Genomic DNA, 17,578 nt, shown 5'->3' with positions numbered 1-17,578 from the left:
GGAATGACCTGGAAGTCCCTGGTAGCAATTATGCTAGGACTAGTTGGTAACAAATGGATCACAGACGCTGAGGATTTTTGGGGCAGTGGGGGGTGGCGGGGTGGGGAGCGGTGGGAGAACAGTCCAAGAGCATCCAGGAGGTGACAACAGACGCTTTTCCCACCTCCAGGAAGAGTGACAAGGAGAGCTACAGAAAAAAACAAGAGCGCAAAAGGCAGGTTTCCAGGAGAGCAAGCAAGTGAAGGGATGTTTACGAATAGGCTGAGGTCGGACTCTGCAGATGATGCCAATTCCAGCGGGCACAGTGGAAGGCTATGAAGAGTTAGAAGGGTTTTGGTTGCCTAAGATTCATTTATTTATTTGAGGGGGGACAGCGGCGAGGGACATAAAGAATCCTCAAGCCAGCCGACTCACTGCTGAGTGCGGAGCCCAACACAGGGCTCGATCTCAGGACCCTGAGATCACGACCTGAGTCGTAACCAAGAGTCAGACGCTTACCTGACTGAGCCACCCAGGAGCCTCTGTTTTTTGGTTTTGCTTTTTTTTTTTTTTTAAGACAAATATGGACCCTTTTATGAACTGGAGTGTAGGCGATGAAAGGCGACCTGGAAGTCTGCCGACAGCCACCCCCGGACCCATAGGGCTCCTCGTACACCCACACGCTTCTCCAAGAAATGGAAATCGTGGGTCAAAAGGTTTTTGCTTTAAAATGAAAATGGCTCCACTGATTTATTCAATGTATGAGTTTCGGTACAACCTTGCCAACACTTGCTAGCAAAACTTTTCCACTTTTGCCAGGATGATGGGAAACAATATTTCACTGTTTTACTCTGCACTTCCCTACTGGCGGGGCAGTGCACTATTTCATGTCGGCTTTCCTCTTCTGTGAAATTGGTTGGCCATTTAAGAAATTGAGTTGTCTTTTCTTAATGGTTTATAGCACTTAGAAAGAAACTGTTTTTCTATTTTATTCCACTCGTAATGATTCACACAAATCAATGTCGTAAATTTCTTGTTTCCAGATCTTCCAACGGCTCGTGCTAGGCCCGGCAGGTTACCTCTCCCGCAAATCTCTACTATCTACTAGAGATAATTAAGGCCCACCCGTCCCATTGGTCAAACCCCTTAATTTCGATACTGTCCAGGACTACTTTTGACTGCATTTGAGATGTATGGCTCACAAAGCAGAAAATGTTTACTACCTTAATCCTTTACAGAAAAACTCTGTGGACCCGTACTCTGTACCTTTTAGGGCCCCTGAATTATTGGGAGATTAGGGACCACAGTAGGTCCTTATCTTTGCTGACATAGCTCTGAAGTGCTGCTCCTAATCCCCTGAAATGCTGGAGCCATTTCTCCCATTCTTTGTGTGGAACCTACTACTAGCCCCGCTGGATGCTCCACAGATGCAGATCGTAAAAGCTGTAACTACACTTTGTTGTACTGTTTTGTTTACTTCTCTCTCTAGTAGTATATACATTTCCTAATGAAAAGGGTCAGTTCCAGCACTAATGTTTAGTGAATGAACAAATGGCACCTAAAATAAATTCTTCATAATTTGCCATCTTTCTCATCATTTTCCTGTTTTCCTATGCTCCAGCCAAAACTATTGTTATTTTTACTTAAGTATTTTTCAAAATACTTACATTGTTTCATTGTTTTAAATAAATTGAGGAACAATGAAACAATTTATTTCAAAATACTTACATACAAAATACATTGTTTTTAATGGCAGCATATTATTTTTTTACTATTTACAGTTTGGGTAGGATACCATCTATTTCTAATCATTCATTTGCATCTATTTAGGATGTTCACAATTTGATGAAGTATTTCTCTGCTTTAATTTCTTCCTTAGTAAAGACAAAAGCAATGAAATCTTGGTCTTTCTGAGATGACCCTTTTTATCTATGGCAGCAACTTCTGCATCTGAGGATTAAGGGGCTCCGCCGAGTACTATTTTACTAGTGGCTTCAGAGTGCTTCAAAGTCAACTAAAAAATCCAATTGAATCTTTTCTCCTTTAGTTTTCAGTATATAATTAATTTCCCATAGCTTGTGGGTAGTCTTATTCTCCTTAACTGGTATATCTGTTAATTTTTTTGTTTGTTTGTTTTGGTTATTTCTCTATTAAGACCTTAGCTAACTTTGGCAGGGGTTTTACTAAATGTACTTTTCAATTTGGTTCTGTAATAGGCCATTGTCACTTCTTATACAGATCCCCCAAATTTGATGGATTTTTTTTTCTACCCTATCTGTGCTGAGGTAGTTACTAAGAGGGTTTTACCACAAATACTTTTTGCATTCATTTTAGAAACCAGTTTTATATATTCATTACTAATCACCTCTCATTCAGGTAAGGATATTGTATCCTTTTGTAAAATATATGCAGATACTTAAGCCCTGTCTGGTTTAACTCTGTAACTTACTCACTCATTACTTCCTGGTCAAGTTTTACTGTCTTCATAATGTGGTCTATGATCTACAATTAGTAGACCCACTAAATTACAGTAAACTATAAGATTCATTATAAGGTTCTGTATTTATTAGACGTATACGCATTCATTATAAGATTCTGACATGTATATTACATGAAATTTTACAAATAAGGATGTAAGCTTTGCTATCAGGCAATCTAGGTTCATGCAGAACACAGGGCTATGATAAAAAGCACAATGTATGTAAAAGTAACAATGTACGAAAATACCAGAAATCATGCCTTGTATATCATGCAGAAAAAATGTTAATTCACTCCTTCTTCCTTCCCATCTTGAGCAATAATAAGGGCAATAAATGCTGTGTTCCTCAATTTATTTTACACCCATTATTAAATTCCCTTAAGTAAAAGCAATATGGCAACATGTACCATGAGCTTTGATACTCCAACCTAATATTTCCACTTTGGAGAATCTATCCTAATAATCCAAAACACAGAAGTTGTTTCATCTACAAGGATGTTCACTATAGTGTTTCTTAGAACTGAAAAGAAAGAAAAAAGAAAGAAAGAAAGAGAAAGAAAGAAAGAAAGAAAGAAAGAAAGAAAGAAAGAAAGAAAAAGAAAGAAAGAAAGAAAGAAAGAAAGAAAGAAAGAAAGAAAGAAAGAAAGAAAGAGAGAAAGAAAGAAAGGAACTTGCTAACTGTCCAATAGGAAAATGTTTAATTATGAGAAAGCCACATTATGTGGTCATTTTAAAAGATGCTGACCAAATAATTAATAGCATGAGAAAATGCTTATGATGTTAAGTGAAAAAAGCAGAATGTAAAGTTGTTTGTATAGCAAAATCTCAACTATGTAAAAATCAAATAAACTGAGAAAAAGTATCGTAAGGAAATGTATCAATGGGTTTACAGTAGTTACCTCATAGTGTCGATATTAGTGATTATAATTTTATGAGTTGTTTTCTAAAACATCAATGATCATGATGATGATGATCGCATTTATTATTTATGGAGTGTTTACTACATCAGGCTCCATTCTAAACATACTATATTAACTCATTTAATATATTTAATATCAATATCAAAAAACTGATATTTAATATCAATTTAATATCATTTAATATCAATTAACTCATTTAACTCAAAGAATTATGAGATGAGAAAATCTGAGGCACAGTGAGATTAAGTAACTTGCCCAAGTTCACACACTATTTCAGAAGGTACCATAATTTGAATCCAAGAAGTCTGGCTCGAGAGCTCCTATTCCCAACTGCAACATTCAATGATTTGCTTTGCTTTACAATTTTAACCATTAGCAAGACATATGTCAACTCAAATCTTGCTACCAGCTTTCTTTTAGCTTTAGGCATTCTTTCAGTGCTGAATTCAAGAATTTGCTTTGCCATCAGGGGCCATTTTGGAATAAGACATGGCCACCATTCCTCTATGGGTTGTATCTACTCTAGAAAATTCCAAGACAAATCTGCATCCCTATTTCCAGTTCCAGTATCTCATTTAACTATTCTTAGTCATTACACCTACTTTCAATAGTTCAAAGAATTCTAGTGAGGAGGTCCAGAGGTAACCAAAGGTGGCTTCTGGAAACTCTCCTACACCGACACCCATCCACATGACTACAAGTCTAGTTACCACCCTCACAAACATCCGTCCTCCATCATCAAGTCCACCCTGCAACCCAGGAGACACCTCTCACCTGCCAACTCTCAATGGCTATCTACCATGGCACTGGGTGAATGGGGCCAACTAAGAAAGACTTCCCAACATTTGGGGAATTTTTTTTCGCCTCTGATCCCTATTTTTGAAGATGGCATTATTCTCAATTGTTTTTGAAAACAATAATCAGTTAATCAATCACTTTGATTGTTTCAGCTTTCTCAACCTTTTGCTGGTAAACCAAATTGGTTTCTCTGGAACAAGACCTTTTTGGCACCAATATATATTCGACTTATTAATCCCAGGAAGGAATATTCACAACTTAGGCCCTGAGCAATAAAAGTAACTCCCACTTATTGGTCCGCTCCTCTCTGCGGTTCACACTTGATAAACTTCATGACATGTGTCACTTGTTTTGCCTTCCTTTATTAACCAGGTTTCTTAAAAACAGTATTTGCAGAATCCAACACAGATAAAAGTGATTCTTCTAAAGATAGTACATTTACATTTCAATGCAGTTCATTTACAGTATTTAGGAAAACTGAGTTCATGTGCAGGCTTTAAACATTATGTATAAAAAAGAAAAACTAGTCATAAAAACAATGAATACAGTGTCACTTGTTGATAATGGAAATATTTACAACTGGAATCATCTGTATCTTTACCAAAATCTTATCCTGCTCATAATATACAATGGTAGTAAGCTTGATTACTTTACAAGATTTTTATAGGTAGTTCAGTGGGAGGAATTTTAATAAGTCCCTGAAAACCTAGGGCAGAACTATAACCACATCAAGGCTGATGATCAAGGTGGGGGCCCCTTTTAGGAAAAAGAAAACTGGAGTACTAATAGTTCATCAGGCTAACATTAAATTAGGTGAAGTAAGAACTGGATTGTTGAACTGTGAGGCATTTATTACTACATATGCAGTAAGAGTAAAAAAGAAAATCTGTGCCTTCCAAGTAATATTCCCCCTTTTGCCGCTGCAAGTTTTCAACCTGGTGAAGCCGTCCTCTAAGACGGTGCGCAGACAGAGGGTGAAAGTAGAAAACAAAACTGCTTCCCCCCAAAACCGAAACACTTCTGTTTCACTAAGCATAACCTATTTGCCACTCTAATAGGAAAGGTCTCATGTAGCAGGGAAACTTGGAATCCAAAAGGAACTCCTGCTATCCTAAAAAAATGAGGAGGTCAGGACAGCCGACTTACAACCTCAGATTTCCAAAGAGCTGTTGGACCATACAACCTCTTTAAAAAGCAAAAACGAAAAAACCCCAAAACGAAACAAAACAAAACAACCAGCATCTTTCTTTCTTTCTTTCTTTCTTTCTTTCTTTCTTTCTTTCTTTCTTTCTTTCTTTCTTTCTTTCTTTCTTTCTTTCTTTCTTTCTTTCTTTTTAGGCTGAAAAATAAAGTCCCATTTATAAACTCATCATTGTTTCTAGGCAGGATTGTGGTTAAGCTTCTTAATGACACAACTGTCACAATCAATGTGTGGACAAGCTGCCAAGTTTAAATTCCTACGTCTGCTGATGGAGCCAACCGGTGCGCGGCTTGGTTAGGGTAACGGACTTAGGCTGCGAGCGCTCCCGGCCCAGGCGGGCTTCTGACTGGCAGGAGGCCAAGAGGCGGTCACTCCTAAGGGAAGGAAGCCGTTTCCGCGTGAGTGCGGGCTGGCCGGTCGGCTCGCAGCCGCGGCCCCGGGAAGCTCGCGTGGGAGGCGGTGCAGCCGGGAGCGCGCCGGCCGTGCAACTGCGCGTGGGGAGCCGCCGCCCGGTCCCCGGGGAGGCCCGCACCTGGGCCCAACAGGTGCGTGCTGGCCCTGGCCGCTCACCTAGCGGGGAGCCCCCGCCGCCCCCCGCGCCCCAGCCCTGACCCCAGGCCCGCCCCCGCCCCGCGACCCGACCCCGACCCCGGGCCTCCCGCGCCCCAGCCCCGACCTCGGACCCCCGCGCCCCAGCCCCGACCCCGGGCCCCCCGCGACCCGACCCCGGGCCCCCTGCGCCCCAGCCCCGACCTCGGACCCCCTGCGCCCCAGCCCCGACCTCGGGCCCCCTGGGCCCCAACCCTGACCCCGGGCCCCTGCGCCCCAGCCCCGACCCCGGGCCCCCCGCGACCCGACCCCGACCCCGGGCCCCCTGCGCCCCAGCCCCGACCCCGGGCCCCCCGCGCCCCAGCCCCGACCTCGGACCCCCGCGCCCCAGCCCCGACCTCGGGCCCCCGCGCCCCAGCCCCGACCCCGGGCCCCCTGCGCCCCAGCCCCGACCTCGGACCCCCGCGCCCCAGCCCCGACCCCGGGCCCCCCGCGACCCGACCCCGACCCCGGGCCCCCCGCGACCCGACCCCGGGCCCCCTGCGCCCCAGCCCCGACCTCGGACCCCCTGCGCCCCAGCCCCGACCTCGGGCCCCCTGGGCCCCAACCCTGACCCCGGGCCCCTGCGCCCCAGCCCCCCCCCCCCGTTGACCGCCCCCCCGCGACCCGGCCCCGACCCCGGGGCCCCCCGCGCCCCGCAGGCCCGCCCGCAGCTGTTGGCCGAGGAAGCGCGCCGCCGCCGGGCTCCAAACGGCCGGGAGGGCGGCGGGTCGGGCGCGTCTCCCCCGGGGCTCCGCCCGGGCCTCCGCCGCCGCCGCGCTCCCGCGGGGCCGCCTCCGCGTCGCCACCTACCCGGTCCCACACCATCCCAGAGGCCTCCGGCGCTCGGGCCCTCTGCCGAAGCCGCCGCCTCCCGTCCGGCCCGAGATGGCTGCGGAACAAAGGGAAGGTGGGCGCCGGCGAGCGCGGGGCCGATGGGCCGGGGGGCGGGGCCGCCTCGGGGACGGCGGAGGTCGCCTAGCAACGGCGGCGCGGCGCGGACGGCCGCGGGCCTGGGGACCTGCCCACCTGCCCACCTGCCCACCTGCGGACCTGTGGGACCTGCGGGGCCTGCCCAGCTGCGGGGCCTAGACCGGCGGACCTGCCCACCTGCGGACCTCCTGACCTCCCGACCTGCGGGGCCTGGGGACCTGCCCACCTGCCCACCTGCCCACCTGCCCACCTGCGGACCTGCGGGACCTGCGGGGCCTGCGGGGCCTGCCCACCTGCGGGGCCTAGACCTGCGGACCTGCGGACCCGCGGGACCTGCAGATCTGCTGACCTGCCAATCTGCGGACCTGCGAAGCCTGGACCTGCAGGGCCTGCTGACCTGCCCGGCCTGCGTACCTGCCGGGTCTGCTGACCTGCGGGCCTGGGCCTGCCGGGCCTGCGTTCCTGCTGGGCCTGCGTACCTGCGGAGCCTGCTGACCTGCTGGGCCTGCTGACCTTGCCGGGCCTGCGCACCTGCGGGGCCTGCGTACCTGCGGGGCCAGGGCCTGCAGGGCCAGGGCCTGCTGACCTTGCCGGGCCTGCGCACCTGCGGGGCCTGCGTACCTGCGCCCAGCAGCACGCAACCTCGGTGGCTCGAGCCCCGCTGCCCCGCACTGCCCCCGGGGGCCTCCCGCAAATGGCCCTGCGAGTGCGGGCGCTTCGGGGCCGTGCAGGGCCTGCTGGGGTGACGCCCCTACCTCCCGAACCTCTGTTCCCCAGGTGACAGCCCGGCCCGGGAGCCTGCGAACCGAGCAGGCCGCGCGCCCCCGGAGCAGGTTCCCACGCCGCCCGCTGAGGCCGCCTGGAGCTGGGCCCTGTCTGGCGCCATCCGCTGTGTTGGGAAAACTGCAGCCCCGCTCAGGCTGCCTTGCACCTGTCCCGGTGTACAGGCACAGAGAACCAGCTGCTTGCTCTTAGAAGTAACAGGCCCTCCTCTCCGTTAGCTGCCATCGCGGCAAATTAAAACGCCTTCTGTTTTCTAAACAACATAATTCACAACGGGAGAGGTAGGTATTTTTATACTCAGGTATAGTAATGGTGAGGAATCATAAATAACAGTTCCCCTCTCCGCATTATTCTTACCCATAAGTTTACCATCGATGAATATTTTAAATTTGCATAGCTGGGTAATCATCACAGCCTATGGTGATGATGCCGCTTAGAATTCTCTTCCCCATAAGATCAGCGGGTGTAAAATGCCTGCAGTTTCAGCTATCCTACTGGCCGGTGCTGTATATATTATGTTTCAAAAATGTGTAGCAGTTGTTGCCTTCCAGGCTTATTCTAAGCAAGATTATAGTACCAATACTACAAAGTTTTGAAAATTTATATTGATATAGCTTCACTGTTAACAAACTTGCTAGTGATGTTCATTTGCAACAAGTTATTTTACAAAACAATTGATTTCACTTATATTTGAGTATAGTACTATATCATTAGGAAATGGAACATAATAAGAAAAATATTTTAAATAACTAGAATTCTCATCATTATGAACCCACCTACTACTGTTTGGTAGGTGTTTCCTACTGTTAATTTGATAGCACTTGGATACGGGAGCACACAGCAAGACGAGGTCTCCCAATAGGAAGAGATTACAAGAAAAAAAAACACTTAATGTAAACCTTCTGAAATGGTAGTTTAGTGTATCTGCAAGAACATTTGTTCAGAATCTGTATATTTACCCAAATAACAAAAAGGGCTTATTTCAGCATGTGAAAAGTCCCATTGTGGGACATTTTGAGGACATCGGGGGAGCCTGGATCTGTACAAATCAGGAGATGTGTGGTATCTGTATTTTACTTTGCTAAAGAAAAATAATAGGAATACCTTCTAAATGTAAAAGCTCAGCAAATAATGATGGATGTAAAGAACTCCTGACAAAGCAAATAGGAATTCACCTGAATAATATTTTATTATATATAGTAATTGAAATTAACTTTAAAAAGTGAAGTATTGTTTGGTGTATGTAAGAAGATTTATTGACCAAAATCTTTTGAATAAAAAAGTATTGATTCTCAAATGTTGTGAATTTGAGACTAAGCAAATTAATATCCATACTTCTGTGCAATTTAAATGAAAGTGAATTAAAAATTTAGTATGAAACAGTTCGGCTTTGAATGAAGAGATGCTTATACATATAGCCTTTTTGTTTCTACCTTCTAGGTTAAATTAAAAATACATGTTTTAAACAGTAGATCTTCTTACCATTAGCAAGGATTTATTAACATGGCTGGTTTTTACTTTTTCTGTTTTTGTTTACCCTTTACACAGTTTGCACATGACATAGTAGCTATCCAGTCATATTTTCTCTTTATACCCAAACACAAAACAGCAGAGCTCCTGTAATAAAACTTTGTCAGTATTTTTAATGTCATAGAGCTAAGTTAAAAATAGCAAATAACTTAGATTTTAACCCCCCAAACCTATTACAGATACCCTATATTTAAAATTTCTGTATTAATTCTTAGGTGAAAAAATTGAAGAAGATAAAAATGAAAGAATGGTAGAAATTACAAAATAGCATTAAGAGAGAAACATACCTCTAAGCCTTACCCTTGGAAGAAAAAGATGCTTACTTGCTCAGATGTAGCATTGTCAAAACAAACATGAAACTGGGAGGCATCTGTATGCAGATGCTAGCTTTACCTCTTATGAATGCTTCCCGTTCAGCCTTTCTAAGCTTCACTTGTCTTAAACGGGATTAAATAAGATAAAGTATATTAAGAGCTCATTAGCAGAGTGCCTGGCAGACAGAGGGCAATAAAATATAGTATTACTAGGTATTAATACATATAAAAGAACAGATGTTTAAGAAGGAGAAATGGCGATTGAAAAAAATTATAGGTTTGGAAACCTAAAAATTGTTAAATATTTTTATTAGGCAGTTGTTTGTGAATATATAGAAACACAGTAAAAGAAGTGAAATAATACAGGCAATCTTCTAAAATAGAGTACCTCTGAGAAATTGTCCCACTGTATACTTCTGGAAAGATGTGGGAATTCTCATTATAACTTTCAATACCAAACAATTTAAGGAATTGCCTTCCATTGAAATATCTTCAGATTGGCATTAAGGAAAAAAATTTCTAAAAGTAATTATTTAGGAGAATTTAATTCAAATTTTGAAAGAGGACAGTTATTGTCTATACTTAAAAGCGTGTAAATAATCTAGAGATACTTTTCATTTAAAGCAAACCACACTGTTTGAATATACAAAAAGGATAAATTAGAGAGTTATTATCATCTGGGAAAGGATTAACTTCTAAGTTCCTTTAACTATTAATGTCTCTGTGATTAAAACATGATTTTTTTTTAAACATGATTCTATTTATAAAAAAAGTCTACTTAGACTTCTACTTCTGGGAAGATAGAGTAGACCTACTTTTCCCTATTCTCCCAGTAAGTACAATTACAAGCCCCTAAACATTACATATAAAACAAACATAAGAAGACCCTGAAATATAGAGAAGACAGACCAGCAAGGATCTCAAGATCCAAGGAATGACAGGATAGTTAGTTCCCTGGGTTTTTGTTTGTTCTTTGTTTTTGTTTCTTTTTTTGCCTCCTATATCCCAAACTTGAAACTGAAGGATCTAGTAACCTGAAAATGCCAATGGTTCAGACAAAAAAATAATCCCCAACAAAATACTGCTCTGTTAAGTTGAAGAATCAGAAAAGAGGCAGTATAACAGACAGAAACCACCACCGACAACAACAGCAACAAACCATTTAGACAAAACTGATAAAACTAAAGAAAAGCAGAAACCACAGGAAAAAATTGTAACTGCTTCTCCTCATCCCCCACTCAAGTCAGCAAAGGCCTAGTGGAAGGCCTAGACCTCCACCCTCAGCAGACTGTAACAAGGTGCCCAACCCCATCTCCCATCCTATAAGGGTCAGAGAAGTTAAGTGGGGAGCCAAAACTTTCATCCCCACTGGCCAATGATGAGAGAAAGAGAGACTTTCATCTTCCGTGTCAATGGAGGCCAAGTGAGGAACTTAGACTACTCTCCAACCTGGCAGTAATGAGGTGGTGTCTGTTCCCAACCCCGACTTCCTCTAACAGCCAAAACAGAATATTTATATAAGATCCAGTCTTGTAACATAATATCCCAAATGTTGAGGTTTCAGTTGAAAATTGCTCATCATATCAAAAACCAAAAAGATCTCAAACTGCACAAAAACAACTGATAGATGACAAACAACAAGACAACAGAGATGTTAGAATTATCTGACATTTCTTTAAAGCAAAAATAAAACGCTTAAAACAAAGGTTAAAAATAGAAAGTCTCAGCAAATATATAGAAGATGTAAAGAATAGCTGAATCAAATTTTAGAACTAAAACAATAATCAAAATAAAAAAACAGAGTGGATGGGTTCAACAACACAATGGAGAAGATAGGAAAGAGTCAGTGAAACTGTAGATAGAGCCATTAGAAATGACCCAATTTAACAATGGAGAGAAAATAAATTGAAAAAATAAATGAATAGAGTCTTATGGAATTAACAAAAGGTCAAACATGTCCTCAGAGTCCTGGAAGGAGAAAAGAAAGAGGGTGACACTAAAAAATAAAGAAATGATAGCTGAAAACTTCAGAAATTTGACAAAAGACGTAAACCTACAGACTTGAGAAGTTAAACAGAGTTCCAACAACGATGCCAAAACAATAAATGGGGAAAGATAGTTTTCTTTTTTTTTTATTTATTTTTTATTGGTGTTCAATTTACTAACATACAGAATAACCCCCAGTGCCCGTCACCCATTCACTCCCACCCCCGCCCTCCTCCCCTTCTACCACCCCTAGTTCGTTTCCCAGAGTTAGCAGTCTTTACGTTCTGTCTCCCTTTCTGATATTTCCCACACATTTCTTCTCCCTTTCCTTATATTCCCTTTCACTATTATTTATATTCCCCAAATGAATGAGAACATATAATGTTTGTCCTTCTCCGACTGACTTACTTCACTCAGCATAATACCCTCCAGTTCCATCCACGTTGAAGCAAATGGTGGGTATTTGTCATTTCTAATAGCTGAGTATTATTCCATTGTATACATAAACCACATCTTCTTTATCCATTCATCTTTCGTTGGACACCGAGGCTCCTTCCACAGTTTGGCTATCGTGGCCATTGCTGCTATAAACATCGGGGTGCAGGTGTCCCGGCGTTTCATTGCATCTGAATCTTTGGGGTAAATCCCCAACAGTGCAATTGCTGGGTCGTAGGGCAGGTCTATTTTTAACTCTTTGAGGAACCTCCACACAGTTTTCCAGAGTGGCTGCACCAGTTCACATTCCCACCAACAGTGTAAGAGGGTTCCCTTTTCTCCGCATCCCCTCCAACATTTGTTGTTTCCTGCCTTGTTAATTTGCCCCATTCTCACTGGTGTGAGGTGGTATCTCATTGTGGTTTTGATTTGTATTTCCCTGATGGCAAGTGATGCGGAGCATTTTCTCATATGCATGTTGGCCATGTCTATGTCTTCCTCTGTGAGATTTCTCTTCATGTCTTTTGCCCATTTCATGATTGGATTGTTTCTTTGGTGTTGAGTTTAAGAAGTTCTTTATAGATCTTGGAAACTAGCCCTTTATCTGATAGGTCATTTGCAAATATCTTCTCCCATTCTGTAGGTTGTCTTTTAGTTTTGTTGACTGTATCCTTTGCTGTGCAAAAGCTTCTTATCTTGATGAAGTCCCAATAGTTCATTTTTGCTTTTGTTTCTTTTGCCTTCGTGGATGTATCTTGCAAGAAGTTACTGTGGCCGAGTTCAAAAAGGGTGTTGCCTGTGTTCTTCTCTAGGATTTTGATGGAATCTTGTCTCACATTTAGATCTTTCATCCATTTTGAGTTTATCTTTGTGTATGGTGCAAGAGAGTGGTCTAGTTTCATTCTTCTGCATGTGGATGTCCAATTTTCCCAGCACCATTTATTGAAGAGACTGTCTTTCTTCCAATGGATAGTCTTTCCTCCTTTATCGAATATTAGTTGACCATAAAGTTGAGGGTCCACTTCTGGGTTCTCTATTCTGTTCCATTGATCTATGTGTCTGTTTTTGTGCCAGTACCACACTGTCTTGATGACCACAGCTTTGTAGTACAACCTGAAATCTGGCATTGTGATGCCCCCAGATATGGATTTCTTTTTAAAAATTCCCCTGGCTATTCGGGGTCTTTTCTGATTCCACACAAATCTTAAAATAATTTGTTCTAACTCTCTGAAGAAAGTCCATGGTATTTTGATAGGGATTGCATTAAACGTGTATATTGCCCTGGGTAACATTGACATTTTCACAATATTAATTCTGCCAATCCATGAGCATGGAATATTTTTCCATCTCTTTGTGTCTTCCTCAATTTCTTTCAGAAGTGTTCTATAGTTTTGAGGGTATAGATCCTTTACATCTTTGGTTAGGTTTATTCCTAGGTATCTTATGCTTTTGGGTGCAATTGTAAATGGGATTGACTCCTTAATTTCTCTTTCTTCAGTCTCATTGTTAGTGTATAGAAATGCCACTGATTTCTGGGCATTGATTTTGTATCCTGCCACGCTACCGAATTGCTGTATGAGTTCTAGCAATCTGGGGGTGGAGGCTTTTGGGTTTTCTATGTAGAGTATCATGTCATCGGCGAAGAGGGAGAGTTTGACTTCTTCTTTGCTAATTTGAATGCCTTTAATGTCTTTTGGTTGTCTGATTCCTGAGGCTAGGACTTCCAGTACTATGTTGAATAGCAGTGGTGAGAGTGGACATCCCTGTCTTGTTCCTGATCTCAGGGGAAAGGCTCCCAGTGCTTCCCCATTGAGAATGATATTTGCTGTGGGCTTTTCATAAATGGCTTTTAAGATGTTGAGGAATGTTCCCTCTATCCCTACACTCTGAAGAGTTTTGATCAGGAATGGATGCTGTATTTTGTCAAATGCTTTCTCTGCATCCAATGAGAGGATCATATGGTTCTTGGTTTTTCTCTTGCTGATATGATGAATCACATTGATTGTTTTACGGGTGTTGAACCAGCCTCGTGTCCAGGGGATAAATCCTACTTGGTCATAGTGAATAATTTTCTTAATGTACTGTTGGATCCTATTGGCCAGTATCTTGTTGAGAATTTTTGCATCCATGTTCATCAGGGATATTGGTCTGTAATTCTACTTTTTGGTGGGGTCTTTGTCTGGTTTTGGAATTAAGGTGATGCTGGCCTCATAGAACGAATTTGGAAGTACTCCATCTCTTTCTATCTTTCCAAACAGCTTTAGGAGAATAGGTATGGTTTCTTCTTTAAACGTCTGATAAAATTCCCCTGGGAAGCCATCTGGCCCTGGACTCTTGTGTCTTGGGAGGTTTTTGATGACTGCTTCAATTTCCTCCCTGGTTATTGGCCTGTTAAGGTTTTCTATTTCTTCCTGTTCCAGTTTTGGTAGTTTGTGGCTTTCCAGGAATGTGTCCATTTCTTCTAGATTGCCTAATTTATTGGCGTATAGCTGTTCATAATATGTTTTTAAAATCGTTTGTATTTCCTTGGTGTTGGTAGTGATCTCTCCTTTCTCATTCATGATTTTATTAATTTGAGTCTTCTCTCTCTTCTTTTTAATAAGGCTGGCTAATGGTTTATCTATCTTATTAATTCTTTCAAAGAACCAACTCCTGGTTCTGTTGATCCACAGTTCTTCTGGTCTCGATTTCGTTGAGTTCTGCTCGAATCTTTATTAACTCCCTTCTTCTCTTGGGTGTAGGATCTATTTGCTGTTTTTTCTCTAGCTCCTTTATGTGTAAGGTTAGCTTTTGTATTTGAGTTCTTTCCAGTTTTTGAATGGATGCTTGTATTGCGATGTATTTCCCCCTTAGGACTGCTTTTGATGCATCCCAAAGATTTTGAACGGTTGTATCTTCATTCTCATTAGTTTCCATGAATCTTTTTAATTCTTCCTTAATTTCCTGGTTGACCCTTTCATCTTTTAGCAGGATGGTCCTTAACCTCCACGTGTTTGAGGTCCTTCCAAACTTCTTGTTGTGATTTAGTTCTAATTTCAAGGCATTATGGTCTGAGAATATGCAGGGGACGATCCCAATCTTTTGGTATCGGTTCAGACCCGATTTGTGACCCAATATGTGGTCTATTCTGGAGAAAGTTTCATGTGCACTTGAGAAGAATGTGTATTCAGTTGAGTTTGGATGTAAAGTTCTGTAGATATCTGTGAAATCCATCTGGTCCAGTGTATCATTTAAAGCTCTCGTTTCTTTGGGGATGTTGTGCTTAGAAGACCTATCGAGTATAGAAAGAGCTAGATTGAAGTGACCAAGTATAAGTGTATTATTATCTAAGTATTTCTTCATTTTGGTTAATAATTGATTTATATATTTGGCAGCTCCCACATTCGGGGCATATATATTGAGGATTGTTAAGTCTTCTTGTTGAATAGATCCTTTAAGTATGATATAGTGTCCCTCTTCATCTCTCGCTACAGTCTTCGGGGTAAATTTTAGTTTATCTGATATAAGGATGGCTACCCCTGCTTTCTTTTGAGGACCATTCGAATGGTAAATGGTTCTCCAACCTTTTATTTTCAGGCTGTAGGTGTCCTTCTGTCTAAAATGAGTCTCTTGTAGACAGCAAATAGATGGGTCCTGCTTTTTTATCCAGTCTGAAACCCTGAGCCTTTTGATGGGGTCATTAAGCCCGTTCACATTCAGAGTTACTATTGAGAGATATGAGTTTAGTGTCATCATGATATCTATTCAGTCCTTGTTTTTGTTGAATGTTCCACTGAACTTCTTCTTAAAGGGGAATGTTAAGAGTCTCCCTTAAAATTTCTTGCAGAGCTGGTTTGGAGGTCACATATTCTTTTAGTTGCTCCCTGTCTTGGAAGCTCTTTATCTCTCCTTCCATTTTGAATGAGAGCCTTGCTGGATAAAGTATTCTTGGTTGCATGTTCTTCTCATTTAGGACCCTGAATATATCCTGCTAGCCCTTTCTGGCCTGCCAGGTCTCTGTGGAGAGGTCTGCTGTTACCCTAATACTCCTCCCCATAAAAGTCAGGGATTTCTTGTCTCTTGCTGCTTTAAGGATCTTCTCTTTATCTTTGGAATTTGCAAGCTTCACTATTAAATGTCGAGGTGTTGAACGGTTTTTATTGATTTTAGGGTGGGATCTCTCTATTTCCTGGATCTGAATGCTTGTTTCCCTTCCCAGATTAGGAAAGTTTTCAGCTAGAATTTGTTCAAATACATATTCTGGCCCTCTGTCCCTTTCGGCACCCTCGGGAACACCAATTAAACGTAAGTTTTTCTTCCTCAGGCTGTCGTTTATTTCCCTTAATCTATCTTCATGGTCTTTTAATTGTTTGTCTCTTTTTTCCTCAGTTTCCCTCTTTGCTATCAACTTGTCTTCTATGTCACTCACTCGTTCTTCCACCTCGTTAACCCTCTGTCGTTAGGACTTCTAGTTTGGATTGCATCTCATTCAATTGATTTTTAATTTCTGCCTGATTAGCTCTAAATTCTGCAGTCATGAAGTCTCTTGAGTCGTTTATGCTTTTTTCTAGAGCCACCAGTAGCTGTATAATAGTGCTTCTGAATTGGCTTTCTGACATTGAATTGTAATCCAGATTTTGTAACTCTGTGGGAGAGAGGACTGTTTCTGATTCTTTCTTTTGAGGTGAGGTTTTCCTTCTAGTCATTTTGCTCAGTTCAGAGTGGCCAAAAGCAAGTTGTATTGGGAAAAGGAGAAAAAGAGAGGAGAGAAAGAAGGAAAGAAAAAGAGAAAGAGAAAAAAAAAAGGAAGAAAAAAAGAAGAAAAAAAGAAAGGAAAAAAGGGGTGGGGGAAGGAAACAAATCAAAAAGCAAAGCAAAACAAAACAAAACAAAACAACAACAAAAAAAAAAAAAAAAAGAAAAGAAAAGAAAAAAAAAGAACCATGGGGGAGTATCTTCTGATTCTGTATATACTTTAAGTCCCTTGGCTTCCCCTGGAAATTGTCCGTCTAGCTGGTCTTCTGGGGGAGGGGCCTGTTGTGCTGATTTTCAGGTGTTAGCACTTGGGGGAGCTGCTCTGCCCCCTGCCTGGTGCAGGGCTCAGTGGGGGTTGTTTACCCCGTGAGGCCCCAGGAGGAACAACCCTAGTGGCGGGGCCAGCTCTGGAAACCTGGATTCAGCCCCCGCAGGAACTCCCGAGCTCTCCGTCTGCAGGGCCTGGAGGCTCCGGGGCGGGGCCGCTGATCTGCTCAGCTTGGGGCAGGAGCGTCCTTGCTGTCCTGGGCCCTCCCGGCCTCTGCCTGTCCCGGGGGGAGGCTGGATCCTGGGCTGTGTCCCGGCGCCCTGTGCTCCCGGCCTGCGCTGTTGGATTCGCGCTCCCGGCCACGCAGTCCCCTCCGCACAGAGCCTCTTCCTCCGCCCGAGCCCCTCCGAGCTGCTCCGGTCCCGCCGTGCGCGCTGCAGCCCTTAGGGAGCTCGGTGCACTCTCCCCGGGGCGCAGGTGTCTGTTAGTGTCCCAGGGAGCCCGAGGGCATTCCCGCCCTCCTGGGTCCTGCTCCAACTCCCTGCGAGCCCCTTTCCGCCCGGGAAGCTTGGTGCAGCTCCTGCTTCTCCGGGACGGGGCTCTCCTGTCCTGCGGACACTCGCCCCGGCC

At 43.6% G+C, this 17,578-nt stretch overlaps 2 long non-coding RNA genes across 3 annotated transcripts in view; one reads left to right on the top strand and one right to left on the bottom strand.

Moving 5' to 3' along the window:
* Window positions 1–4,522: 4,522 nt before the first annotated feature.
* On the bottom strand, window positions 4,523–6,903 carry LOC119876072. The gene is made up of 2 exons (XR_005355669.1): window positions 6,779–6,903; window positions 4,523–5,751 (listed from the first exon to the last, which is right to left on the bottom strand). It is a non-coding gene; the product is annotated as an uncharacterized LOC119876072 (long non-coding RNA).
* Window positions 6,904–6,962: 59 nt separating this feature from the next.
* Window positions 6,963–17,578, top strand: part of LOC106557974 — a 28,803-nt gene continuing 18,187 nt past the window's right edge. Inside the window, exon 1 of one of the 2 annotated variants that reach the window (XR_005355668.1) lies at window positions 6,963–7,962. This is a non-coding gene — a long non-coding RNA (uncharacterized LOC106557974). The remainder of the gene's footprint in view (window positions 7,963–17,578) is intronic. The other variant, XR_005355667.1, reaches the window with a different exon arrangement.

The sequence above is a fragment of the Canis lupus genome, chromosome 2 (assembly GCF_011100685.1).
Source record: "Canis lupus familiaris isolate Mischka breed German Shepherd chromosome 2, alternate assembly UU_Cfam_GSD_1.0, whole genome shotgun sequence".
In the NCBI taxonomy this organism is placed as follows: domain Eukaryota; kingdom Metazoa; phylum Chordata; class Mammalia; order Carnivora; family Canidae; genus Canis; species Canis lupus.
The sequence above is the reverse complement of the archived record's forward strand: the minus strand, read 5'-3'. Positions and strand labels throughout refer to the sequence as shown.